The 27,341-nt window shown below is 54.9% G+C and overlaps 3 protein-coding genes across 17 annotated transcripts in view; 1 reads left to right on the top strand and 2 right to left on the bottom strand.

Moving 5' to 3' along the window:
- Nucleotides 1-2,944, bottom strand: part of TANGO2 (transport and golgi organization 2 homolog) — a 46,125-nt gene extending 43,181 nt beyond the window's left edge. For 2 of the 6 annotated variants that reach the window (XM_050746264.1, XM_050746268.1), the window contains exon 1: nucleotides 2,869-2,944. The gene's annotated coding sequence lies outside the window, so the exon portion shown is untranslated. Of the gene's footprint in view, nucleotides 1-2,763 lie in introns of all 6 variants that reach the window. The other 4 variants (XM_050746265.1, XM_050746262.1, XM_050746260.1 and 1 more) reach the window with 3 other exon arrangements.
- Nucleotides 1-27,341, bottom strand: part of RANBP1 (RAN binding protein 1) — a 290,326-nt gene that overhangs the window by 106,106 nt on the left and 156,879 nt on the right. The window lies entirely within an intron of this gene.
- ARVCF (ARVCF delta catenin family member) overlaps nucleotides 7,357-27,341 on the top strand; it is a 54,650-nt gene continuing 34,665 nt past the window's right edge. For all 4 annotated transcript variants that reach the window (XM_050746057.1, XM_050746058.1, XM_050746055.1 and 1 more), the window contains exons 1-2: nucleotides 7,357-7,426; nucleotides 13,823-13,876. The gene's annotated coding sequence lies outside the window, so the exon portion shown is untranslated. The remainder of the gene's footprint in view (nucleotides 7,427-13,822; nucleotides 13,877-27,341) is intronic.

Below are 27,341 nucleotides of genomic sequence, written 5' to 3' on the forward strand. Positions count from 1 at the left end.
TTTTTTTTAGTAGAGACAGGGTTTCACCATGTTGTCCAGGCTGGTCTCAAACTCCTGACCTCAGGTGATCCACCCGCCTTGGCCTCCCAAAGTGCTGGGATTACAAGCGTGAGCCACTGCACCGGGCCTAAATGGCATTTTATCATGACACATTTTCTTTTCTTCTTTTTTTTTGAGATGGAGTCTTGCTCTGTTGCCCAGGCTGGAGTGCAGTGGCACGATCTCAGCTCACTGCAAGCTCCACCTCCTGGGTTTGCGCCATTCTCCTGCCTCAGCCTCCCGAGTAGCTGGGACTATAGGCAACAGCCACCATGCCCGGCTAATTTTTTTGTATTTTTAGTAGAGACGGGGTTTCACCGTGTTAGCCAGGATGGTCTTGATCTCCTGGCCTCGTAGTCTGCCCACCTCGGCCTCCCGAAGTACTGGGATTACAGGCGTGAGCCACCAAGCCCAGCCTATCACAACACATTTTCTACAGTGGTACTCTCTCCTCAGATCTTCACAATGCTTCCGGGGCATTACTTCAGCCTCACACCAGAGGATCACTGTCTCTTCCCAGTTCCAAGGAGCAACACAAACAAGAGGCATCGTGAGCAGACAGAAGGCTCTGGACACAGGGTGGCCCCATCCTCAGGCCCTCCTGGGAGGAACACTCAGCTTCCTCACAAGCCAGGAACAGGCCAGCCTCGCAGCGGCCCCTGCGGCCTGAGTGGTTAGTGAAAACAAAAAGGGGGCACTCCTACCACGCCTGCAAAGAGGGTGAAGGCAAGCACTTCAAGTTAGCGTGGCACTGAAGATCTTGATGGATGCACCCTCAAATGTCAGCAAGCGCACCAGGGGAGCAGCCGCTGGGAGAAGGAGGCCGGCCTTTTTTATTTTTAAGCATGCATAAACTATTTTTGCAATCTAAAAAGGAAATTGAGAGAAAAAGGGGAAAAAGCTGCAGTGATAACCTCAAAAGGCAGCTCAGTCCTTCTCGGGTGACCTTGTTTTCACAGAGCCCATCCTTATGGTAGGGATAGGCTTGTTTTCAAGATAGCCCAAACCCTATGGTAGGGGCCAACAAAGGCCAGGCTCTGCCATGCTGCTGCCATGTGCTGACTGACATATCACCAAAGGATGGGCCCTGCTTCTCATGCATCTGGAGTGTCAATGACAAGCATGGCCCTACTTCGAGAAGTCTTCCCAGCCTCCCTGTCCTGGGCTGTTTCTCTCCAGACCCCTTCTGGGGTCCCTGAGAAGTCCCTCATATATCTGTGGGTGTTTTCAGAAGCAGCACGCTTAGGTGGGCACCAGGGTGCCCTCCAAGTTCACCATCTGGTGCAGAAGCCAGGCACAGGATCAAGTTCCCAAGACACTACGTGTGATTACACACACTGCAAAACGTAATCAGAATGACAGCCCACAAGTGAAGACCAAGGAAGCACAAAGGGCTGGCAGCCCAGGCAGAGCTGACAGCTGGTCATCTCAGCTCAGGGAAGGGCTATGGCCACCACACATCACAGCAGGCAGGCGCTTGGTCTGAGGGGCCTGCAGTCTGGGGACATGCAAGTAACACAAAGCTGTGTAGGGGCCCAAGAGGGTGGGGGCACCAGGGCACCCCACCCTGGACCACCAGAGCAGTAGGATCCTGCGGGAACAGAGGCTCTGCTGTGTCCATCGAACAACATGGTCACCCTCTCCAGCTGCCCCCAACCCACCCAACAGGACACAGATGCAGGAAAACTCCTAGGAGAGTGGCCCAGGAGTAGTAGAGGCACTGGGAGCGGGCCCTGGATCTGAATGACCTTGGGAACACCATCTGTCCCCTTAGCCTGAGTTTTCCTTGTGGGAGCAGGACTGGATCAAAGAATGCTTGCCCCAAAAGGCTGCCCAAAGGCAAATGAGCTAGCGTGAGAAAGCCTTCCAAAGAGCTACTCAGCTACCCCTTACAGCTGCTGTCACATCTGCCTCATGGAAGAGGGCTCTGCCCCCAGAGTGGCAGCAAAACAGTGGTTAGCAGGTCTGGAGCCACACAATAGGCCTGGCCAGTGCAGACAGCCCTGGCCAGGACAGGGCATGTGACATTCCTGAAGAGGAAGGGGGCCTGAGGCCCAGGGACTTGTCCAAGGGCAGAAGGTTCACTCTAAAGCTTGTGGCCCAGCAGGAAGCCAAGGGAGCACAGAAGAGGTGCTGGGGGCAGGGAAGGTGGGGGGTCTCAGCAAACAGCCCTCTCTGTGCCCACTTCCCTAGAGGAAAACGGGCAAAGCCCAGGCTGCGGTGGGGCAAGGACTGCCCTGAGTGCAGCCCTGCCAGCCCCTACCTCTGATGCCCTGGAGGTGGGGGTGGGGGATGTAACTACCCAAACCTCCCCAGGAAGGCCGCATTCAGGCGCAGGGATGACCCAGCACTTACTAACTACTCACACCCACATTAGCTGTCACCCTGCTGGCCCGCAGCAGGCCGCAGGTAGGGGACAGAATGACTGGGCTCCAGAGCTGTCCCTGATGCTGCCAAGGCCGCGCAGCCCACCCACCCTGCAGGGACCACGCAGCTCCCGGCCCTGTCAGTCTCAGCCTCCCCGCAGCGAGTCTGGTTCCCACCTGCCAGTGTCCCTCGCATCCCGTGTCAGCGGGGAGTATCAAAAACGCCTTCCAGTAAGGCGCGGGGCATTTTCGTCGGCAGGATCGACGTGGTAACCCCTGACCCAGCCGCCTGATTCTATACCATACCTCAGAAAGGGGAAACTGAGGCAGGGCAAGGCGGTGCGGCCAGCCCACCCACCTTCAAGCAGCCTAGCCCGGTCCGCGCACCCAGAGCCCGGTGCCCCCGAGCCCAGGCCGGCCAGGCAACCAGAGGAGTCGGCCAGCCCCGGAGCCGCGCACTCACCGCCTCCGCCGCCGCCGCCGACTTCCGGGTGCCGCGCCCGCGCGCCACCGCAGCCAGCCCAGTCCCCGCCCGGCCCGAAGCCGGCGCCTTCACCATTGGGCCGCGCAGCGAGGGGCGGGGCGGCGCGCCGCATGCCGGAGTCCCGTTGGCTGCGCGCGCTGTCGCTCGGAGGCTGCAGTCTCCTGGCGCCCCGCCCCCGAGGCTGCGCCATGGCTTGGGGCTGCGCAGGCGTCTGAGCGCTTCCCGATCCCGCGGCCTTCGGGTACTCCGCGACTCCCTGCCTGCGGGGACGCCCTGGAAGGTTGCAGCCGCTCCTCAGCTCATGCCCTCATGGACACCATCTGTCACCTGCCTACCCTGCAGCCTCTCTCGAAAGAGCTACAGGAATGCTCACTTCCAGAACGGCCCCCTCAGACTGCGACTTGGTCTTCCCATCCTGTCCACTCAACTCCGCCTCTAGACCTGGCCATCCTCCTCCTGGCCATCCTTTCCTTCACTTTATGGCCTCCAGGTCGGCTCTTTCCTCCTTGATGTCCCTGCCATTCCCAGTATGGACCCCAGACCCTGGACTAGGCATTTGAGTACTATACCTTGCACACCCATCCCCTCCCCTACTTTCACCCCTACACTGTAGCCTCTGAGCTCACATCCAGGTCCAGGCCCCAGTGACGAGGGGCTGGCCCAGCTTGACTTGTGCAAGGCGAGCAGGTGGACACTGACTGGGGCCCTCCCAACAGGACAGAGGCATGAGCTGGGACCCCTGCTCCAGTGGCCTCTGGGCTGTGCCTGGGCCTATGTGGCAGAAAGGTGGAGAGTCAAAGCCCAGAGGCCCGTGCCCTGCCTCAAAGAGTGAGCACTCAAAAAACTATGACATGGATGACAAGGACATTAGGGATAATGATAATGTGTAAAGCACTCTAAACCCAATGTCTGGGTCAGCAGTTCTTTCACCCCACTTTATAGATGTAAACATGTAAACACTGAGACTTGGAGGAGTTATGTCATTCAGTTGAAGTCAAAAAAGGTGGCAAGCACGAGAGGCTTCAACCTGCGTTGAAGACCTAGGTGCCCTGATGCCCTGCAGAAAACTGGGGCTCAGGGATGGGAAGAACCTGGCTGGTAATCAGCAAAGGCAAGAGTCTAACCTGGACCTACATGCAGGCCCGTTGTGCTCCACACTTTTGCTGTCTTATCTGTGTTTCTCCTGGAATCCAACAGAACCTTTTATAACAAGTAAACCAAGGACTCCAGATGTCCAGGGACTCATGGCCAGTGGGCCGCAGACCTAGCCAGACATAGTTGTCTCTCCCACCATCCAGCAGTGGGATCGTGTAGGGCTGGTACCAGTGATTTCCCTCTAAGCAGCCAAATCTATGCAATCTGTAGGGCCAAGAGGTGGTGATGGTGGACAAGTGGGATCTGAGGCTTGGGGGTGATGGACTCTGCCCTGGGGTTCATGGCAGCAGCTGCAGAGTGGGCTGCCCCAAAGCACCAGACCATGCACCTCAAAGCTGGACAAGAGTTGACCAAGGTTTCCCTTTGCGCACAAAGAGAGATGCAGTAACATGTCAGATGGTGGTTTGCATCCTGTTCTGTCATAGCTTGTGGCCTTGGGCCAACCCCACCCCCAGCCATACTTTTCCCAGCTAGACAGGACCAGAGAAGACACTCTGATGTTCTTTGTTACCACTGACACTCCAGTCTGGATGACATATGATGCCAGGAAACAGGTGACAGCAGATGAGATGGGTCTAGAGTGGGCACCTAAGCCCTGGGAGCTTGGGGCTGCAACAGGCTCACTGGCATCCAACCTCTAATTGCACATAAACTTAGATAGGAAGCTCACTACCTCCTGTGGCCACTCTTTTGGTTTCAACAGCTCCAACTGTTGAAAAGTTCTTCTTGACACCCAGCTGAAAGCATTTTCTCTCTGTGGCTTTCCCTGTGGGCCCCATAGCTGTCCCTATGGAGCTAGGTGACAGGATGAGAGAGGGAGGACACTGGGCTACTGGTCCCTGTGGTCTCCCTTGCTGTGTTTTTCTTTCTTTCTTTCTTTTTTTTTTTTTTTTGAGATGGAGTCTTGCTCTGTCTTCTAGGTTGCAGTGCAGTGGTTCAGTCTCAGCTCACTGCAACCTCCGCCTCCCAGGTTCAAGCGATCTCTGCCTCAGCCTCCCAAGTAGCTGGGACTATGGGTGTCTACCACCATGCCCAACTACCTTTTTTTGTATTCTTTTAATAGAGATGGGGTTTTGCTATGTTGGCCAGGCTGGTCTCAAACTCCTGACCTCTGGTGATTCGCCTGCCTTAGCCTCCCAAAGTGCTGGGATTACAGGCATGAGCCACTGCACCCAGCCTCCCCTGCTGTGTTTCTAGCTGCAGCCTAATGGGCCAACTGCTGGACAGCAGTCCTTAGTCCTGTTTGAATTGGTGCTGCCCCCACATCCTCTGACCTCAGCTAGTGATCCTGCCTGCCAAGGGCAGACAGGTCTCTGCAACTCTATGGGTGGTAGGGGTGGTGAAGAGGGGAGAGGTAGTCTCACTTGCACAGATGTTGGTGTATGGTTGTCTCTTTTGTGCTCTTTCAACAGAGGTCTGTCCAGTCCTTGCAAGTCTGGGGAGGGGGTGGTACAGGACTATGAGGTCACTGTGAGAAGAGGGGCTCCAGCAGAACCAGGGTCCAATGGCCTTGGAGAGATGGCTGGGGACAGCTGGACTCATTACGTCTACTCCTAAATGGAGGAAACGACCCCTCAGCTACACAGCACCTGAGCCAGAATGTCACCATGGTGCTGCTCCACAGGATGACAGCTACCTGGCTTGTGAGGGCCCCTATTCTAGGGACAGATATTTCATTCTGCCCTCCCAGAGCAGCAAGCAACAACCCTATGCCAGGAGGCCAATTGGCACATGAAGTGCCAGCTCCAATCGATTGATAGTAGCTGCCTGGCTCTGAAAGGTAGCTGAGATCGATTCACCATGCTGCCAGCACACAGATGGACCCAGCGGTGGCTCCAGCAGTGAGTCCTTGCCTTGGGCCATTTCATTTTCTTTGTCCTGGCCAAGGAATGATTGGGTGAACACACGGGACTCCCAATATGGGTGGAAAAGACAAGAGTGTCTGGTCACACCCCTCCACCACCCATGAGCATGGTTGTGGGCAGTTTGCTTCCCCAGGTGGCCTTGGGGAATGCAATGAGCTGAGGAACTGGTCATGTCCAGGTGCATCCAGGGCAGGAAAGGCTGACAGCATGCATGAGCCAGGGTCACTGGCCAAGAAGTCATCTCAGGACCTCCCCCTAGAAAAGCCCACTGAGCAGCATTCCTGCTGGTTCCCCCCACACCACAAGGTTACGCGGAGCTGGCGGAGAGTCATGCTCCCACTCATGTCAGGTACTCTCAATCTGGAGAGGAAATGCAACCATGCCAATCTCAACAGGCAGCGAAGCCGCGTTTCTTTCTGACTCCAGGTAAGGTGGAGAAAATGGGACAGCAGTACGGGGGCATAAACGCACAACTCCACTTCCCCAGACGGAGAGCTGTGGGGCTGTGAGGATGCCAGGAGGAGGTAATAAAGGCGGCCCCATGGGGGACCTGAAAGGTGGGACAAGCCTAAGAGGTCTCCACATCCAGGCCTGGTGGGGGAGGTGAGCCCCTGGTTTACAGAAGGGGTCCCTTCCTGCTCTCGGAAATACGGCAGCCTACCTCCACCGCCGCCCCGCTCCGGGGGCCCAGGGGCGGTGAGGGTGAGAGAGTCCCCAGGCCCCAGGGTCAGACGACTGTGTTCAAGCAAGTCAGAACCTCTCTGAGGCTGTTTCCCAACTATAAAATGGGATAGTGGCAGAACTCTCCCTCGCGGTTTGCGTGAGGAATACAATTCGATGTCCACAGGAAGGCGCGGCGTGCACCGCGCAGCGCACAGCGAGTAGCAGGCGCTGAAGAAGGATACCTGTGAATTGGGGGTGGTAATGGAGGCTACGCGGCCGGAATCCGGGGAAGGGGCGACGGCCCTACCAGTCCCTGCTCGGGGCTGGATGGTCGGGGGATGTTCTCGTAACTCGGCTGGGAGGAAGCTGCCCCGCTTTCCCGGCCACTACCACCGCAGAGGTTCGGGCAGGTGCCGCGGCCTCGGCCCCTCCGCGAGGGGGCCGGTCAGCCGCCGGGACTGACATCCCGAAGGCCCAATGGAAAGCCGTCATCTCCACGCACCCGTCCAATCGGCGCCGGTTGCCGTGCCGCGCCGGGTCTCTCGACCAATGGGGAAATTTGCGGTCAGATGGGGCGGGGCGGAGTTCCGCGTCGCCGGCCCGGTCCGCTTTGCACACGGGCCGCGTGAGGGCGAGAGGGCTGGCCCGGGGTCTCGGGTTGCTTGCTGGGTCCGGAGGGAGGGGGCGGCCCCCGCACCGGCCCGAGTTGCGGCCCAGTGGACGGCGACCCGCGCCGCGCCCCGCCCTGGGAACGCCGCACCCCGCGCGCCGAGGGACCCGGGGACGCCCTTCTGGGGTCTGGGGCCGCGCTGCGGAGCCGCCCACGCTGCGCAGCCACCCACGCTGCGCTCCAGGTAAGCTTGAGCCAGTGGGCGGGGTGCGGGACCTGGGGCTGGGGCCGCGGGTCTGAGCCGGGACTGGGGGCGGGGCTGCAGATCTGGGACGCGTTCCGGGCAGCGGTCCGGACTGGGTCTTGTGCCCGGAGTCGAGATTAGGGCGAGGGTCTGGGCCGGGCTTCGGAGCCAATCTCCGCCCCACCCGCGTCTTGTCCGTGCGCTCTGCGGCGCCGGAGACCTCGGGCCGGGGGAGGGGGCGGGTCCCTTTGTGCGCGGTCTCCGAGCCCTACTCGACCCGGCCGGGCGCCTTGCATCGAGCTCTCCAGCTGAGCGTGGCCCGACCCCGCAGCCGTGTCCGCCCCGCGCGACGCTTGGCGCCTAGCTGCCGGGGCCCTGCGGCCACGGAAACTTTCCAACGGCCCGAGGGGCGGCAGGCCGGGAACTTTCCTGGGGCAGCGCGCCGCCGGGAAGCGCAGGGGCACCGACGGCTCGGAGGGATATCCCCGCGCCGCGCTGCTCCTGCCGCCTCGGGGGTGAGCGAGGGCACGCCACCTGGATTCCCGGCCTGGGTCTCCCTCCCCACGTCGCCCTGCGCCCCCTCGGGGCCCGTGCAGAGCATGTCTTCTGCACTCTGAGGGAGCCTCTGCTCGGTTTGCTGGGGAGTCGCCCTGGGCAGATGGCGTGAGATCTCCAGCCTATTTTAATTTTTAAATAATTAAATATTGGCTGCTTATAAAATTTCACCGTTTGTTAGCTATGTGTAACGTAGCATACTTAAAATGGAACCAAAGGACTTCAGCTCCCTTTCCCTACACCCAGGCATATTTAGAAATAAGGAAAATAAAGGTGCCCTGTGGGTGTTTTTTAAAGTAGGCTCTTAATGCTGCCGTCTAATAACCTCAGGTGGGTACCCACGCTGCTGTGGGGGAAGCCTCCTCTATGGTATGGGCCAGCGGGGTGCAGTGGGAGCCTCCACCTCTCCTGACCTTAGCTTCTCTGGGGTAGCTGCCTTTACTTCTTACTACTTCCTTACTACTGCCTTATCTGCCTTTGCTCTGGGATCCAGGCTGTGGTTAGAGATTTGGTCCAAACAGGGCGGGTGTTACCTGTCTTGTACTCACTGTATTGGAGTTGAGATGGTGCTGAATGCAGGGGCCAGTCAGCGCTCTCTTGCCCAGTGTGCCATGCCAGTGGCCAGTCAGTTCCTGAGCAGGTGATCCAGGCCTTAGGTCAGGCCACAGTGTGAACCACAGCGTGTCTGGGAAGGCATTTCCCCCAGTCTTGCCCCATCCTATCCACAATGTCTGCTCCCAACTGTCTCCTGACCCCACCCTACCCCCATTCTGGGGTCCACCAGGGCCCAGCAGAGAGGACTGGGCACAGAACATTCGCTAAGGGACTCAAGTCCCAGCTGAGAGGGTAGTTGAGCACAGCCAAGCCAGCCCCTGCCCAGCTCTTGGCTGAGCTGCCCTGTCAGACTTTTCTGCATAAACACAAGAACCTCCTGATCAAGGTCCCTCCTGGGAGAACAAGGTCTGACCCTCAGTCCTGCTAAATTTGAGCCTCCCCACCCACCACATCTGGGCTGCTTGGCTCCCGTGTTTGCTCTGGCACCCCTTCCAGAGGTGGCCCTGCAGTGTCCTCCCAGCCCCAGGGGCCCTCTGCATCTCTGTGGCTCTGTGAGGGTAGGGTAGCACCCCTCCTCCTGTTTGTGCTACTAGGGATTCAGGGTGAGTTCACTGTCACCCCAGGAGTCTGGCCTGGGGGAGCGTGAGGCTGTCCGGAGTGAGTACAGGAGGAGCAGGAGCAGCAGGATCCCCAGTCTCTGGGAGGAGCAGGGAGCTCTGCGCATGGATGCCAGGCACCACCCTCTGTCTAGCCCATCTGTCGTGTTCCCCACCTGGCCCTGGCAGAGGGAGTGACAGGGTTGAATTGGGATAGGGAGTCAGGGCCCACTCTGTAGATGGGGCCAGGAATGGAGGGTGGGAGTCTAGGGACAGCACTGTAGAGCACCAGGTGGGCCCTGGGGGTCCTGGGGACTTCCCTGATGGTGGCTTAGTCGTGGGGAGGTGTCTGTTCTTTTGCCACTAGCTTCAATTAAGACCAGGATGAGGCCGGTCGTGGTGGCTCACGCCTGTAATCCCAACACTTTGGGAGGCCAAGGCAGGCGGATCACCTGAGATCAAGAGTTAGACACGAGCCTGGCCAACATGGCAAAACCCTGTCTCTACTAAAAATACAAAAATTAGCCGGGCATGGTGGCATGTGCCTGTAGTCCCAGCTACTTGGGAGGCTGATGCAGAATTGCTTGAACCAGGGAGGTGAGGGTTACAGTGAGCCAAGATCACACCACTCTTCTCCAGCCTGGGTGATAGAGCGAGACTCTGTCTCAAAATAAAAACAAAAACAAAAACAAAGCAAAACCAAAAAAACCAGGATGGACTGGTCACGGTGGCTCACGCCTATAATCCCAACACTTTGGGAGGCCAAGGCAGGCAGACAGATCACATGAGGTCGGGAGTCTGAGACCAGCCTGGCCAATATGGTGAAACCCGGTTTCTACTAAAAATACAAAAAAATTAGCTGGGCCTGGTGGCACACGCCTGTAATCCCAGCTGCTGGGGAGACTGAGGCAGGAGGATTGCCTGAACCCGGGAGGCAGAGGTTGCAGTGAGCCAAGATTGTACCATCGCACTCCAGCCTGGGTGACAGGGCGAGACTTCGTCTCAAAAAAAAAAAAAAAAAAAAAAGCCAGAAAAGTCCGGGCGCGGTGGCTCAAGCCTGTAATCCCGGCACTTTGGGAGGCCGAGACGGGTGGATCACGAGGTCAGGAGATCGAGACCATCCTGGCTAACACGTGAAACCCCGTCCCTACTAAAAAAATACAAAAATTAGCCAGGAGCGGTGGCGGGCACCTGTAGTCCCAGCTACTCAGGAGGCTGAGGCAGGAGAATGGCGTGAACCCGGGAGGCAGAGCTTGCAGTGAGCTGAGATCCGGCCACTGCACTCCAGCCTGGGCAACAGAGCGAGACTCCGTCTCAAAAAAAAAAAAAAAAGCCAGAAAAAACCAAGATGAAGTCTTGGGTTACTCTGAGGAGACACGGTATCAAGGATCCCTTAGTAGGCTTTCCTGGCTCAGGGGCTTCACATCTTGGCCTATTTCAGGTCAGGAAGATGACCCAGAGCTGGTGGATGCCTGGAGCCACAGATTTCACCCCACCCCATAACCAGTTAGGCCCAGGCCCTTCCCACTGCCCCTACTGATTGAGGGACTGCCGTCTCTTGCAAAGCAATAGGGAGCCGAGTGTGGCCACCAGAGGGCAGCTGGGACCGCCATGGCAGGCAAGACTGGCTCCACCCAGCTTCCTGCAGCAGACCAGGACCCTTCCCCAGACTACTGGCTTGGATGACCAGAGCTCGGCCTCTAAGCTACCTGTGGAGGGCCTGGAGTTGGAGAGGAGCCAAGCAAGTCTCCTCGGTTCCCCTTACATGTTTAGTGCAGGCAGAAGGAGGTCTGAAGGCCAGGTGGTGGGTGACCACACACAGGCTTAGTGGGGATAGTGAAAGACTAGCCCTGTGCCTATGTAGCCCCAAAAGTGCAGCATCCTTCAAGTGTGTGCCCAGGGGCCTCCCAGGCCTTCCCAGGTGTGGGCTGTGTTTCAATGTCCGAAGTAGAAGTGGGCGTGTTCTCACTATGTGCCCAGAGTGGCAGCAGGCGTAGGAGAACACTGGGTTTTGCTGTAGGAGACACCATTGTCATTGAGCAGCAAGGACCTTCCCTGTCCAGTGGCCACGGGGCACTCCACGCACCTGCCTGCGTTGGCTGTTACCAGGGCATGTTCTCAGCTACCTGCAGTCAGTGTCACCTCCCGCTTACAGAGCAGGAAGTGAGGAGACTTGGGGAGGGGGTGGCCTGATGAGACCACATTTCAGGGAGTGCAGAATGAGCTCACCTGGGCTCCTCACTGCCTACCCAGCCCGGGCTGCATCCTCCATCCCAGTTCTGGGCCCAGTGTGTACCCATGGGAGCTGCCCCGTGCTGTCAGCCATCCAAGGGGCTGTAGCTTGCTAATCTGGCTATGTGGCCCGGGCCAGGCTCATGCCCCAGTATGAGACCTCTCAGCCCTTTGGTTGGATCATGGATACCGTGCTGGAACCACAGGCCTTCCTAGGGCATCAGTGGGGTGTAGCCAGGGGCTGGCAGAGCCCCGTGGCCAGCCACTGGATCTGGAGAGTTTGGTGGGGGGGGGCCCATGCCAGGCCATCCTCACTGGGGGAAAGGGCCCAATAAAGGGTGTAGTCGTCCCCTGGCCTTGAAGCGGCTGGTAGTGGGTCCTTGGCCAGGCAGGTGACCTCAGAGCCTGCAGAGCAGCCTTGAAGTGGTATTCGGGGGGCTCCCCAAGGTGAGCACCCCCCACCTTTCCATATGATCCCATCACTAGTTCTGCATTCACATCACTGTCCTGCCTGTCATCCCTCTATCTGTCCTTTGCCCAGAGCTCCCTTAGGTTGGCCACAGATGCTCTGCTCTGCCCCTGCCTGTACGATGCTGCTGTGGCTAGTGTACCCTTAGGAAGGAGACCTGCAGCTCTGGCTGCTCCTACCATCCAGCCTCCTGTGGTGCTGCTGTTCTCTGCTCCCACCCATCTCTTTGGGGAAGCCCTCTCCAGTGCCTCACTTGAACCCCTTTCCAGGGTCTCCTATTGGCTCTCCCATATGGTTGCAGGTTCTTGGCCTGGCTGGACCCCATGAGGCGGGAGGCCCATGAGGAAAGAGCCGTGTTCTTCTTTGGCCATACTTCCCCATCTGGGTGGGGGACTTTGGGAGGCCCTGGGGGCAGGAAGACCTGAGTTAAATCCTGGCCCAGCCACTGTCTGGCCTGGACCCAGTTTCTCCATGTGTAAAATGGGGTGTGTAGCCAACCTGAGGCACCTGGTGGTGTCCATGAGATGATGGCTCGCAGCCAGTGTGTCGTGAGTCTGTGGCACATGGTGACTCCTCGGGAGAGGCTGGTGCTTATCAGGGCTGATTTTAAAAAGTCACATGGTTCTCTGTGGTTCAAAACCTATGTGAACACTTAAGCTAAAAGCAGAGGTTTCCTAGCAATGTCACACTCAGAGCAAAAGCTGGTTCCTAAGCCTCAGACCTTGGAGTAGGAGCAGCATCTCTTCTTGGGGACGCAGTGCTGGTGGGTGGGCTCCCAGCCAGGCCTGCCCCTCTCAGGCATACACACACTCATATTCATATGCACGCACATGCATATGCACATGTGCCTGGCTTGGTCCCTGGTTCTTCCCTGCCTCAGGCCCCATGTCCCACCCCCCATGATCCCACCCTGAGGCGTAGCCTGTTGCCCACCCTCACTTGGACCCCTTCCCATGATGAAGAGGCTGTTGGGAGACAGGGAGACACACCGTGGGGGCGCCAGAATGGACCATGACCACAAAGGACTATTGGGCAGAGCCTCAGAACCGTCTAGAAAACACCATAGAGCTGGGGGAGAGAGCTCTCATTACCCATGTTCCCCAGAGACGGCCTCCCGTCCGAGGCCCAGCCCTTCCCTGTCTGTCTGCGGTGTCTTGTTTTTCATTTTTACGACATGAACATTCTGGCAACATCCCCAGGCCTAGATATAACGAGAGGGAATGTGTCCCTCGGGCCATTGGCTAAGACAGGAAACCGCAGGGTCCTTCCCTGAGGAAGGCTGAAGGCTGTGGGAGCACAGGCACCCCCTTGTCTCCTGCTCCAGCCCATAAGCCTGAGCACCACAGGCTTGAGTGCCAGGTCCCCCCGTCCCAGACAAATGGTCATTCACACCTGGCTGGGACCAAATGGTCATTCATACCTGGTCTCAGCTCCAGGGCCAGGAACCTGCCTGCTTCCCAGCCTTCCCTGTCCTGGTGACTGTTGGGGGCAGCTGCCTGCCTCCGAGGGCCCAGGATCTGTGTTGGCCTCAGGAAACCTCGGGAGAGGCACATGGCCTGGCCTACAAGGCAGGAGCAGACTCCAGGGAGGTAGAGCAGGTGCCTTGTGGGGTTATGAGCACCTGCATGGGCCAGCAGGACCCGAGCCTGGCTACCCTGGGGTGGGAGTCCTCCTGCTGTGCTGTGTGTGATGGGGAAGACATCATTATCCGTCCACATCTCTGAAGGATCACGTTCCTGAAGGATGGTCAACAGCATTAGAAATGCTGACAAGGAACCCTGGCAGCCCAGTGTCAACTGCAGTCCTGGACTCGTGGGGACAAGAAGGTACACATGAGTGTGTGGTTATGAGTCGGGAGCACCATGGGATGACCTTCAGGTCAGGCTTGACAAGGTCCTGCTAAGAGGATGGTCTGGGCTCGTGTACCTTTATCCAGCAGGGACTTACCAGCTGGATTGACCTCACTTGTGCCTTCTGGTTTCCCTGCAGGAGCCAGAGCCCGCAGGGTGGGCGTCAGGACATGCTGATCTCCCCTCAAGACAGGTGAGTGTTCTGGGTTTAGCTTGGGGACATCCTCTCCCATGTAGGACAGCAGAGTGTTTTGGTGGGCCTGGAGGGTGGGGGTGACAGGGATGGACTGTGGCCGTGGACCCGGTGTGCTCCTGGTCCTTCTCACCCTGGGTGGGCACAGCTCCTGGCCTGGACAGGGTGGATGTGAGGGCCTCCTGCCTCCCAGCTTCAGGCCAGTTTGTTACTGGCCGGAATATGGACAGCAGCCACTGGTTTGATGTCTGGCTTTAGGGACAAGCCTGTTTGGGGCTGGCTGACTAGGTTGCTAGTTGATGTTGGTTTGGATATTCACTGGGTCTGCTCTTCACTTGCCTTAGCTAGGATGCCAGCCACAGTGGCATCCAGTATCGGCACAGCCTACTGGGCCAGGCCATTCACTTGCCCCTGGGAGACTGGAGCCACAGGGATAGAGGATAGTCCTGGAGGCCAGGCACACAAAACTTTGTCTGAAAGGGTCAGAGAGTAAGTAATTCAATTTTGCAAGGCTTATGGTCTCTGTCACAGTTGCAGTGCTCTGCCATTGTAGGATGAAAATGGCTGCAGACAGCCCATAACTGAATAGTCTGAACGTGCTCTGATCACAGCCATAGACCACGTGGGAGGACCAGCGTCTGGCCGAGAATGTCACTGCTCAGGACATTTGGCTATGCAGGGTCTTCTGGGTTGGGACAAAGAGGCTCAGGCAGGGTACTTGGGTTGCTTGTGGCACAGGGGATGGGGCGTCTCAGGGTGGCAAGAGGGGCTGTCCCACTGCCCTTAACTCCTCATAGGCCACCACACTTCAGGGAGGCCAGGTCAGCCAGATGCCAAACGACAGCCCTGGTAACAAGGCCCACAGGAGGGTGGTTGGCTGGGCAGGTCCAAGGCTGCCCAGGCACACTTGCTCACTTTCCTTCCTGTTGCTTGCTCCTTTCTTGTCCCTCCTTTTCCCTCCCCCTTCCAGTTCTTGGTCTTCTCTGTGTTTCTCTGTGGCCCTCTCTGTGCCTCTTTCTCTGCCTTTCCCCATCTCCTGTCCTGTCCACCTGGAATGTGGTGATTGTTTATTCCGGTCTGCTGTGGTGATTGATTTGTCATGTCTGCTCTGGGCGCTGGTGTGGTGCTGGCCTGGGCAACCTGGGCCCTGGCTTGTGGCTGCCTGCTCTGCTGGGCCCTGGGGTGTGGTCCTGCCCACAGCAAGAGGGAGCCTCAGGGCTCAGCTGGGACAGGGGCTGATGTAAACACCCATGTGTTGCCATACTCAGCACCCACTCACCCAGCCTCATGCTGAGTCCTGGGCATCACAGGCACATCAGGCCCAGCCCTGCCCCTGAGGAGCTCCCAGCCAGGTGGAGGAGACACACAGAGAAACAACACAACAGACAGAGAAACCAGTGGCCAACTGTGGAGTTACAAGATGGTGATGAGTAGCAGGGCTCCCTTAGGAGGGGGAGCTGGGAGGGTGTGATGGGGTAGTGCACGCTGAGACCAGGCCTGGGTGAGAAGGACTGGCGGGGACACAGATGCCCTGCCCTTTCCCATAGCTGACCAGCAGTGGTGTCCTGTCAGAGATCAGCACCAGCCTGGCCGCCTCCATCAGCCGCCGTGTGCCTGCAGGGTGTTGCGGCTTCGTCTCCTGTGGCTGCCTGGCCCCCGTGCCGGGCTTTCTCTTGGGTTTTGATGGGTTTCTCAGCTGTTGTATGAGTCCTTATATATAAAAGATATTCATTCTTCACTCATCTTTTTGCCTGCTGTACATTTTTCTCACCCTTTTAATTTTCATTTATGATCATTTTTGATGTCAAGAATGTTTCACATCTTGTGGTGAAGTCTGTTGGATTTTTCCCCATTTTTATTTTATTTTTTAATTTTTATTTTTTATTATTTTTTTTTGAGACGGAGTCTCGCTCTGTTGCCCAGGCTGGAGTGCAGTGGTGTGATCTCGGCTCACTGCAAGCTCCGCCTCCTGGGTTCACATCATTCTCCTGCCTCAGCCTCCCGAGTAGCTGGGACTACAGGCGCCCGCCACCACGCCTGGCTAATTTTTTGTATTTTTAGTAGAGACAGGGTTTCACCCTGTTAGCCAGGATGGTCTCAATCTCCTGACCTCATGATCCACCCGTCTCAGCCTCCCAAAGTGCTGGGATTACAGGTGTGAGCCATCGCGCCCGGCCTTTCTCCGTTTTTAGATATTCCGTCACTCTTGTGTAGTCAACCCTCCCTAGCATATAGCCAGATAAACATGCACCTGTCTTTTCTTCTAGAAGGTATTTTTACTTTAGTTTTGTACACAGGACTTAATCTGTCTGTCTTAGTCCATTTTGTGCTGCTGTATCAGAATACCTGAGACTGGCGAATTCCTGAAAAACAAGGACTTATTTCTAACAATTCTGGAGACGGGGAAGTCCAGGATTGAGGGGCCACATCTGGCGAGGGCCTTCTTGTCGTGGCATACCCCAGGACCAGGAGGTGGCAGAAGGGCAGGAGCACACGTGAGAGCGCTAAAGGAGGCAGAACCCATCCTTTTATCAGGAACCTGCACCCGAAATGACAAATCCACTCCCACAGTAACGGAATTAATCCATTCACATGCAGAGCCCTTGTGACCTAAACATCTCTTAGAGGTCCCATCTTCAACACTGTTGTGTTGGGAATTAAGTTTCCAGCACATGGACTTTGGGCACACATTCAGCCCATAGCACCAACTAGTATTTATTCTGATGTAAACGGGCAGCAGTGATTTAACTTTGTTTTTACAGCTGCATCTGAACTGTTTCCTTTTTGTTTGTTTGTTTTGAGACAGAGTCTCCCTCTGTCACCCAGGCTGGGGTGCAGTGGTGCATCCTCAGCTCACTGCAACCTTCACCTCCCAGGTTCAAGCAATTCTCCTGCCTCAGCCTCCCGAGTAGCTGGGATTACAGGCGCCGGCCACCATCCCTGGCTAATTTTTGTAATCTTTTTTTTTTTTTTAAATAGAGATGGGGCTTCACCATGTTGGCCAGGCTGGTGTTGAACTCCTGACCTCAGGTGATCCTCCCATCTCAGCCTCCCAAAGTGCTGGGATTAAAGGCATGAGCCACCGCACCCAGCCTGAACTGTTTCTTGACTAGTGTCTTCTGTCATTAGAAAATGGAAACGCCCCAACGCTTTCGTGTCTTACAGTTTGTGGTTGCTGGTGTTGTAAAGATCGGGGTGGGGGGCCTCCTGGCTGTCGGTCTGCTGGCAGGCGTCCCAGGTATCCTATGTGTGCCTCTGGGGGTGTGTGTGGTCATTCTCTGGGGGTGTGTGTGGTTTCTCCTCCCTGGGACCTGTATGGGACTCCCTGTGAGCTGGCACTGCTGGAGCAGGCCGGCTCCCCTGTGAGGGTTGTGGTGTGCCTGGGACCCGTTTCCTGAGAATAAGGCCTGGGCCCCCACAGCCACCTGGCCCTCTCTGTGGGTGCCTGGCCTTTCGATGCTGTATGCTAAGGTTGGGGGCACTGCTGGGACCTCGGGGCCCACAGCCCCTGAGCCAGCCTGTGGTGAGGGGTGTGACTCTCCTGACGTCAGCTCACGTGGCCTTTCATGGGGAAGCAGGAGGGTGTCCCTTGCCCAGGCTGCTGGGAGGACTGGCCTCATCCTCGAGCGTCATGGGCTCCAATATCCTTGTGACCCGAGGCAGAGTTGTTACAGGAAAGGGATCCTGATCCAAACCCCAAGAGAGGGTTCTTAGACCTCGCGCAAGAAAGAATTCAGGGTGAGTCCACAGTGCAAAGTGAAAGCAAGTTTATTAAGAAAGTAAAGGAATAAAAGAATGGCTACTCTACAGACAGCAGCTCTGAGGGCTGCTGGTTGCCCATTTTTATGGTGATTTTTTGATGATATGCTAAACAAGGAGTGGATTATTCATGCCTCCCCTTTTTAGACTATACAGAGTAACTTCCTGACATTGCCATGGCATGTGTAAACTGTCATGGCGCTGGTGGGAGTGTAGCAGTGAGGACAACCAGAGGTCACTCTTGTGGCCATTTTGGTTTTGGTGGGTTTTCGCCAGCTCATTTACTGCAAACTGTTTTATCAGCAAGGTCTTTATGACCTGTATTTTGTGCCGACTTCCTATCTCATCCTGTGACTTAGAATGCCTTAATTGTCTGGGAAGGCATCCCAGTAGTTGTCAGCCTCATTTTACCCAGCTGCTATTCAAGATGGAGTTGTTCTGGTTCACATGCCTCTGACAGAGGCACTGCCAGACCAGGGGCTCATGTGTGTCCTCTTTGTGTCCCAGCCTTGGGCTGGTGGGCAGGTGGTGGTCGGCGATCTGGCTGCTGCATGAAGACCTTATCTTTGTAGCTGGAGAGCCTGGTGTAGGCTGGCCAGCCACCCCCGCTGTGCCGCCCCTTGTTCAGGATGACTCGTGGCTGGTGGTGAGGTTGTGCTATGGGGTCAACCTGGGGAGGCCTGCAGTGCCAGGACACCAGCAAGGGCCCTGGCCATGCCATGCCCAGGGACTCTCCTGAGCTGTCCACAGGCCGCAGTGCAGTGGCTGTTTGGTGCATTTCATCCCGTGTGTCTACCCCAGCTCTCACCTCATCCCTCTCCTCCCTGGAGCATCCCAGGCCCCTGGGCTTGCCTCTCTGGTACCTCCTTGGGCCTCCTCTGGCTGCAGTTGGCTCTGGCTGTTATTGAAGCCTCCCTGGGCTCAGGCTGGGTGCCTGACCCACAGCAGAGGGCATCCTTTGAGTCAGGTCCAATGCAGTAGGAGTGTTCCTGTGGGGGTGCCCCCCTAAAGCTCAGATTTGGGGAGCCTAAGACTTCTCTCACCTGCCTGGCAGAGGACGTGGGGACAGCTATACGGTGTGAGGCTGGGGAAGATGGGGGCTGGGCGCCCCACACCCCCTCCCCTGTGGCCCATCTTGCCAGGTTGACCATTTTGCAGGTGATAACTTCAGTATTTAAAATAAGCCTTTAGTTAAACTTTCTCTTTTAAAAATATTTTTACTCTTCTTGAAATTCTAATTAGGCCATTTACACATCTGAATTTACTTGCTGCATTTTGCAAGATAATGATGCTGCAGAGATGGCTACCAACCCCATCCTCGCTGGGCGCGGTGGCTCACGCCTGTAATCCCAGCACTTTGGGAGGCCGAGGCGGGCGGATCACAAGGTCAGGAGATCGAGACCACAGTGAAACCCTGTTTCTACTAAAAATACAAAAAATTAGCCGGGCGCGGTGGCGGGAGCCTGTAGTCCCAGCTACTCGGGAGGCTGAGGCAGGAGAATGGCGTGAACCTGGGAAGCGGAGCTTGCAGTGAGCCGAGATGGCACCACTGCACTCCAGCCTGGGCGACAGAGCGAGACTCCGTCTCAAAAAAAAAAACCAAAAAAACAACCCCATCCTCCCAGTCCTCCCCAGGGCCTTTGCTGTGTGCCCTGGGGGGAGGTGCTGGGTGCCCCCAGGGCCCATCCAGGGGGTCCATAGTGCCTGGAGGGCCAGTGAGTATACAGGTGGAAAAAGTGAGGCCAGGCCACTGAGCAGTCAGGGACTGCGTAGGTGGAGAGGTCTCACCCTGGACAAGGTCCACCCTTCACTAGGCAGCGTCTCCCTCCTCAGAGGCTCCACCACACCCACCCCAGGCCTGGAGCTGAGGCCCTTGCAGTGCCATAGACCTGTTTCCTGCATCTGCTGGGCCAGGCTTCCCGGGGTGTGCCTGAGAGGCTGAGAGCCAAGGAGAGGCCAAGACACCGAGTGGCAGAGGCCAGGGGACTGTGGTGCCAGCACCCCCACTTTTTTTTTTTTTTTTTTTGAAACAGAGTCTTACTATCACTCAGGCTGGAGTGCGATGGTGCAATCTTGGCTCACTGCAACCTCTGCCTCCCAGGTTCAAGTGATTTTCGTGCCTCAGCCATCTGAGTAGCTGGGACTACAGGCACCCGCCACCACACCTGGCTAATTTTTGTATTTTTAGTAGAGATGGGGTTTTGTCACGTTGGCCAGGCTGGTCTCAAACTTCTAGCCCCAAGTGACCTGCCCGCCTCGGCTTCCCAAAATGCTGGGATTACAGGTGTAAGCCATCGTGCCTGGCCCTTTAAATAATGAAGCAGTATGTGCTTGTTTATAGAAAATGTAGAAAACACAGTAAAGGAGGAACAAAAACTCATGCCTGTTGCAGGCGCACAGCCCAGCGCACCTGACCTCCCCCACCGTCCCCGATGTGTGCTTTCTAAGTGTGATGTGTGCCATGGTCCTGTGCCCCTGGCACTGCCCATCAGCGCCCCCTGTCGTCATACCCTTGGTGTCCCACTGCGCTGGGCTTGCCTCTCCTCTGGCGCCCCAGCTCCTTCCCCTCCAGGCTTGCTCTTTTCCCAGGTGTGTTCAGGAGACGGCTTCCATCTTGGGCGTTCAGGCTGTTTCCAACTTTTCTCCACCATCAGGGCTGCAGCAACAAACATTTCATGCCCTGAGTAGCTTTTCTGTATTTGAACAACTTGGGCTTGACCTTGAGGTCCCAGTGGGGCAGAAGATGTGTGTGTGCTGGGGGCAGAGCATTGGTGAGATGATCAGACACCAGGGATACCAAGGCCTCAGGGAGCAGCTGAGGGAAGGGGCCCCAGCAGCCCCTCTCCAGAGAGACAGCCACTCCCACCTTCTGCAGACAGCGCCTGCCTGGGGCCCTGCACTGAGGACAGACCCCGCAATGGGAAGACAGACAGTGCAGGGATCTGCCCCTTCCATGAGGTGCCGCTACCCTGTGCATGGCTCTGTATCTGCGAATTAGGAGCCCAGATCCCCCAGCGGGGGTGTGTGAGGTGACACACTTCTTGGTTTGCTATGGGATCCAGGCCATCCTCGGCCCGGAGCTGGTCCCCACCGAGCTTGCCTCTAGCACCTCGCACAGTAGGTGCGGGAGCTTCTTGCTTAGCTTCTGTTCCCCGCCAGTCCTGTGCCTTTTCTCACCCCAGCCTGGTCCCTGTGGGTGTTGGTGCCGGGTGATGTCAGCACTCCTGCAGATGATCACCTGCCAGGCAGGCCTCTGGGACCTGCAGCAAGGGTATTGGTGGATCCTGGTTGTGAAGATGGTTCACCGGGCTGAGCCTCCTGTGCACACAGCTGGTGCACCTCAGCTTCCCCCCACCTCCGGTTACAAGCCCATGTGCAGGTGTGGGCGCCAGGGCTCTGTGGAGGGGATCAGCTGTGCCCCTTGTAACATGCCATGGGCTACCAGGTCTCCCAGCATGGAGAAGGATGAGGCTGTGGGGACCCTGTTGAGAAGGCCTGACACCCTGAGGGGAGTAGGAGGAGGGAGAGGAGGGATTTGGGAGGAGGTGGGGGACAGGGAGATTTGGGATGGGATTCCAGTTTGGGTACAGGAGGAGTTGGGGTACAGGAGAAGTGAGGTCAGCAGGAGGTGGTTAGGGGCCTGGAGCCCGGGCCTGGGGATGGAGGGGAGAAGGATGACACCCTCATGTTCTTTTTTTTTTCTTGAGACAGTCTCACTCTTGCCTGCGCTAGAGTGCAGTGGTGTGATCTCAGCTCACTGCAGCCTTCACCTCCCAAGTTCAAGTGATTCTTCTCTCTCAGCCTCCTGAGTAGCTGAGACTACAGGCATATGCCACCACAGTGGGCTAACTTTCGATTTTTTTTCTTTTTTCTTTTTTGAGAAGGAGTTTCACTCTTGTTGCCCAGGCTGGAGTGCAATGGTGTGATCTCAGCTCACCGCAACCTCCACCTCCCGGATTCAAGCAATTCTCCTGCCTTAGCCTCCCAAGTAGCTGGGATTACAGGCATAAGCCTCCATGCCCGGATAATTTTTTTGTTTGTTTTTGTATTTTTAGTAGAGATGGGGTTTCACCATGTTGGTCAGGCTGGTCTCGAACTCCCAACCTCAGGTGATCCGCCCGCCTCGGCCTCCCAAAGTGCTGGAATTACAGGTGTGATCCACCGCACCCAGCCTAATTTTTGGCATTTTTAGTAGGGATGGGGTTTCACCATGTTGGCCAGGCTGGTTTCAAACTCCTGACCTCAGGTGATCCGCTCGCCTTGGCCTCCCAAAGTGCTGGGATTACAGGCGTGAGCCACTGTGTCGGTCCTATGTTCTAAGCACCCTGGCTGCACGTGGCACCTTCTGGGAACCGAGGTTGCTGGAGAGGGACCTTCTGAACACACTGGGGCAGGTAGGCCGTGGCACCGGGTCCCCCAGTCAGTGAGCAGAGACTGTAAGCCTCACCTGTGTCCCCCTGCCTGGGGAGAATGGGGTCTTATTGCCCCCTGGGAGGGCCAGCAGCCTGGCTAGGGCCCTGGAGAGGACAGGGCATGGTCAGGACCCCACCTGGTTCCACCTCCTCTCAGCTGGAGCTCCCCCAACCCAACTGCTCTATCCGATGAATCCCAGACTCAACTGGGGCCAGGGACTTGGGTGAGACCCATCTTCCTCCAGGACCTCAGAACCTGTGGGAGAGGAGTGTCTTATACTGGAGAAACTGAGGTTCAGTGAGCCAGCCCAGCCCCAGGCAAGCACACCCTCCATTTCCAGGCTTTTTGGTGACATTTCTGTGGCATTTGCCCATCTGCAGGGAGCTATTGTTTGTAATGAGACTAACTCGGTTATTTGTGTTTGAAGAAAGAATTCCAGACGTTTATTTACCAAACCTGTGAAAGAGGCATTGGTTAATTTTAAATTAAGGCTTCATGTTCACAGACTTTTGTCTTTGCAGAGCCAGGGTCTTCCAGAGGTTCAGTGTTGCTGGGGGTGGGCGTAGGCAGGCCCCAGAGTGTGGTGCAAGGAAGGAGGCTGCCTGTGACCCAGTGGCCCACGCTGACAGCCTCGTGTCCTGGGGAGCCCTGGGTCTTGAGGTCCATTCCGTAAGCTAGCATGGTCCCCTTACTCCTGGTGCTCACCCCCAACCCTAAACCCACCTGTCCTGCCCTGTTTACTTGGAGTCTCTCAACCTCCACTGTATTAGGCTCTTCTTTCATTGCTATAAAGAAATACCTGAGACTGGGAAATTTATAAAGAAAAGAGATTTAATTGGCTCACAGTTCTGCAGGCTGTACAGGGAACATAGCTCCAACATCAGCTTCTGGGGAGGCCTCAGGAAGCTTCCAGTCCTGGCGGAAGGGGAAGCGAGAGCAGGCGTTTCACATGGCGAAAACAGGATCGAGAGAGAGGAGGGGGAGGTACCACACACTTTTATGCAGCCAGAATTCACTCACTATCGCAAGGACAGCACCAAGGGGATGGCGTGAAAACATTCATGAGAAATCTGCCCCCGTGATCCAATCATCTCCCACCAGGCCCCACCTCCAGCATTGGGGATTACATTTCAATATGAGATTTGGGCAGGGACAAATATTCAAAGTATATCACCTACCAATAGTAATTACCTCCCAGAGCCACTGCCATTTTGGTAGGGCAGGAGGAGTGTCCCCCAGATCTGAGGACAGCAGGTTTGGGCAGCCAGAAAGGGACTGGGTAGGAGTGGGGCAGTGTCCCCGTCCCTTCCCCTGCAACTGGTAGGGGCTCCTTCTGCCAGGGCCTTGGAAGCTCCTGTGCTGAGCCTGGTTTTCTTGCCCACTGCTTCAGCAAATGTTTATGATTTCCTCCTGTGAGTTTCCCCATCCCCTTCAGGATAAAAGCCATCTTCAGTCCCTGGGACACCACCATCCTTACTCCTTGCCCGCCCCCACTTTGGACTCTGCAGAGTGCTTGGGTGGCCCACTCCCTGATCCTTCTAGATGCAGAGATGGCCTCGCCAAGGCAGCACCTCCTGAGCCTCTGGAGCCCCAGGGCAGTCCTTCTCATGACACTTCTTCAATTTCCTGGACAAATTGCCTTCAGTGTAGGGCCCAGCTCTGATTCTTCAGGCTGGTCTGCGCACGGGAGCTACGCTGCTTTGCTGGCCAGTGCACTGTTCCTGGCTGCTCATCCTTGCTTTCTTTATGCAGCAGAAACACCTGAAGCACCTGCTATATGTCAGGTGCTGTGCTGGCTGCTGCACCTGCCCTGACCTGTCACCCAGCAGAAGCCCAGGTGGTTTCTGTCTCTGACTTTCAGTTTCAGCTGTAGGGGCAGGGGAAGGTTTAGATTTTTGTAAATCTCTGCACAGGCACAACGGGGAACTTGACAGTGTGATCCTGGGCTCACAGATTAATTTTCTGTATCTTTCTATAGTCCTGTCCTCTCTGAACAATATCTGTTGAAAATTTCTCTCTTTCTGGCTTGTGAAAGGTAGTCAGTGATAGGTACAATTTTTATTCCCTTAACTTCCGTATTTTCTTGGTCATTTCAATGGGAATTTTTGTTTGGGGCCTAGTTTACTCATATTCATCCTTTATAGTTTGATAATTAAACGGTTTAAGGCTATGAATTTACCTCTGAGGAGAATACTGGCTGTAACCCATACATTTTAAGGTATGATGTGGGAGTATATTTTTTCACTGTTTCTAAACAGACAATTCTGTATCTTTTTTTTTTTTAGCCTTTATTATTATTATTACACTTTAAGTTCTAGGGTACATGTGTACAACGTGCAGGTTTGTTACATATGTATACAATTCTGTATTCTTACATTTCTATTTTTATTTTTATTTTTTGAGACAGGGTCTCACTCTGTCACCCAAGCTGGAGTTCAGTAGCATGATTATAGCTCACTGCAGCCTCGACCTCCCAGGCCCCAGTGATCCTCCTACGTCAGCCTCTCAAGTAGCTGGGACTACAGGTGCACGCCAGCATGCCTGGCTAATTTTCTTTCTTTCTTTTTTTTTTTTTGAGATGGAATCTCACTCTGTCACCTAGGCTGGAGGGTGGTGGCACGATCTTGGCTCACTGCAGTCTCTACCTCCTGGGTTCAAGTGATCTTCCTGCCTCAGCCCCCCTAGTAGCTGGGACTGTAGGCACATGCCACCATGCCCGGCTAATTTTTTTGTATTTTTAGTAGAGACAGGGTTTCACCATGTTGACCAGGCTGGTCTCGAACTCCTGAGCTCAGGTGATCCACCTGCCTCGGCCTCCCAAAGTGCTGGGATTACAGGCATGAGCCACTGCACCCAGCCATGCCTGGTTAATTTTTGCATTTTTTTGTACAGACAGGGTTATGCCATGTTGCCCAGGTTGGTCTTGAACTTCTGGGCCCCAGCAATCCACTTGCCTTGGCCTCCCAAAGTGCTGGGATTACAGGTATGAGCCACTGCACCCAGCCTTAAATTTTTACCTTTGATATACTATTTATTTAAAAAGGGTAGGCCAGGCACGGTGGCTCATGCTTGTAATACTAGCACTTTGGGAGGCTGAGGCAGGCGGATCACGAGGTCAAGAGATCAAGACCATCCTGGTCAACATGGTGAAACGCCATCTCTACTAAAAATAAAAAAAAATTACCTGGGTGTGGTGGCAGGCACCTGTAGTCCCAGCTACACAGGAGGCTGAGGCAGGAGAATGGCGTGAACCCGGGAGGCAGAGCTCACAGTGAGCCCAGGTCACGCCACAGCACTCTAGCCTGATGACAGGGCAAGACTCCATCTCAAAAATAAACAAATAAAAGGGTATTAGGCAATTTCTTATTATGTGAGGGGGCCTCTTTTTTAAATTTAATTTTTAATTATGGTAGAATACACATAACAAAATTCACTATTTTAACCATTTTCAAGTATACAATTCAGTAGCGTTGTACACGTTGTTCACATTGCTGTGCAACCAATTTCAGAACTTTGTTTTATTCTTGCAAAACAGAAACTCTGTACCCATTAGAAAACTCCCTGTTTGCCCCTTTCTTGAACTGCTTCTACTTTTCCTATTATTTGACTACTTTAGATGCCTAATATAAATAGAATCCCACAGTATCTGTCTTTTTGTGACTGGCTTATTTCACTTAGCATCGTGAGAATAGTATGTGTCAGAATTTTCTTTCTTTTTAGGCTGCATGATATTCCCTTGTATGTCTCCACCACATTTTTTTACCCATTTATCCACCGGTGGACACTTGGGTTGCTTCCCCTTTTTGGCTATTGTGAATAATGCTGGTATGAATATGGTTGTGCACATATCTCTTTGAGACCCTGCTTTCAATTTTTTTTTTTTTTTGAGATGGAGTCTCGCTCTGTTGCCCGGGCTGGAGTGCAGTGGCGCGATCTCAGCTCACTGTGGGCTCCACCTCCCGGTTTCACGCCATTCTCCTGCCTCAGCCTCCTGAGTAGCTGGAAGTACAGGCGCCTGCTACCATGCCCGGCTAATTTTTTGCATTTTTAGTAGAGACAGTGTTTCACCGTGTTAGCCAGGATGGTCTCGATCTCCTGACCTCGTGATCCGCTCGCCTCGGCCTCCTGAAGTGCTGGGATTACAGCCGTGAGCCACCACGCTCGGCTTCAATTCTTTTAGAGACATAATGCAGAATTTTTTGATTGCTAGACCATATGGTAATTCTATTTTTAATTTTTTGAGGAACTGCCGTACTGATCTTACATTCCCACCAGCAATGCATAAGGGTCTTAATTTGTCCATATCCCTGCCAATGCTTTTTTTTTTTTTTAAATAAAATAGCCATCCTAATGGGTGTAAGGTGATATTTCATTGTAGCCTTAATTTGTGCTTCCCTAATGATTAGAAATGTTGAGCAAATTTTTTAACATGCTTGTTGGCCATGTGTGTATCTTCTTCGGAGAAATGTCAGTTCAACTCCACCCATTTTTAAATTGGGTTATTTGTTTTTTTGCTGTTGTTAAGTTTTGGGAGTTCTTTACATGTTCTGGATATGAATTCCTTATCAGATACGTGATTTACAAATCTTTTCTCCCATTCTGTGGGTTGCTTTTTCACTATATTGATTGTGTCCGTTGATGAACAGACGTTTTAAATTTAGATGTAGTACAATTTATTTTTACTTCTGTTGCCTGTGTTTTTGGTGTCTTATCCAAGATATCATTGCCAAATCCAATGTCATGAAGACTTTCCCCTATATTTTCTTCTAAGAGTTTTATAGTTTGAGGTCTTATGTTTAGCTCTTTCATCTATTTCGAGTTAATTTTTGTGTATGTAATAAGGCAAGGGTGTGAGTTCATTCATTTACTTGTGTGTATCCACCTGTAAGTGTATCTATGTTGAAAAGACCATGGCCGGTCGCGGTGGCTCAAGCCTGTAATCCTAGCACTTTGGGAGGCCGAGACGGGCGGATCACGAGGTCAGGAGATCGAGACCATCCTGGCTAAAACAGTGAAACCCCGTCTCTACTAAAAAATACAAAAAACTAGCCGGGTGAGGCGGCGGGCGCCTGTAGTCCCAGCTACTCGGGAGGCTGAGGCAGGAGAATGGCCTGAACCCGGGAGGTGGAGCTTGCAGTGAGCTGAGATCTGGCCACTGCACTCCAGCCTGGGCAACAGAGCAAGACTCCGTCTCAAAAAAAAAAAAAAAAAAGAAAAAGAAAAGACCATCATTTCCCTAATGAATGGTCTCGGCACCTTTGTTGAAGGTCATTTGACCGTATTCATGAGAGTT

Source organism: Macaca thibetana, chromosome 10, assembly GCF_024542745.1.
Source record: "Macaca thibetana thibetana isolate TM-01 chromosome 10, ASM2454274v1, whole genome shotgun sequence".
Lineage (NCBI taxonomy): Eukaryota > Metazoa > Chordata > Mammalia > Primates > Cercopithecidae > Macaca > Macaca thibetana.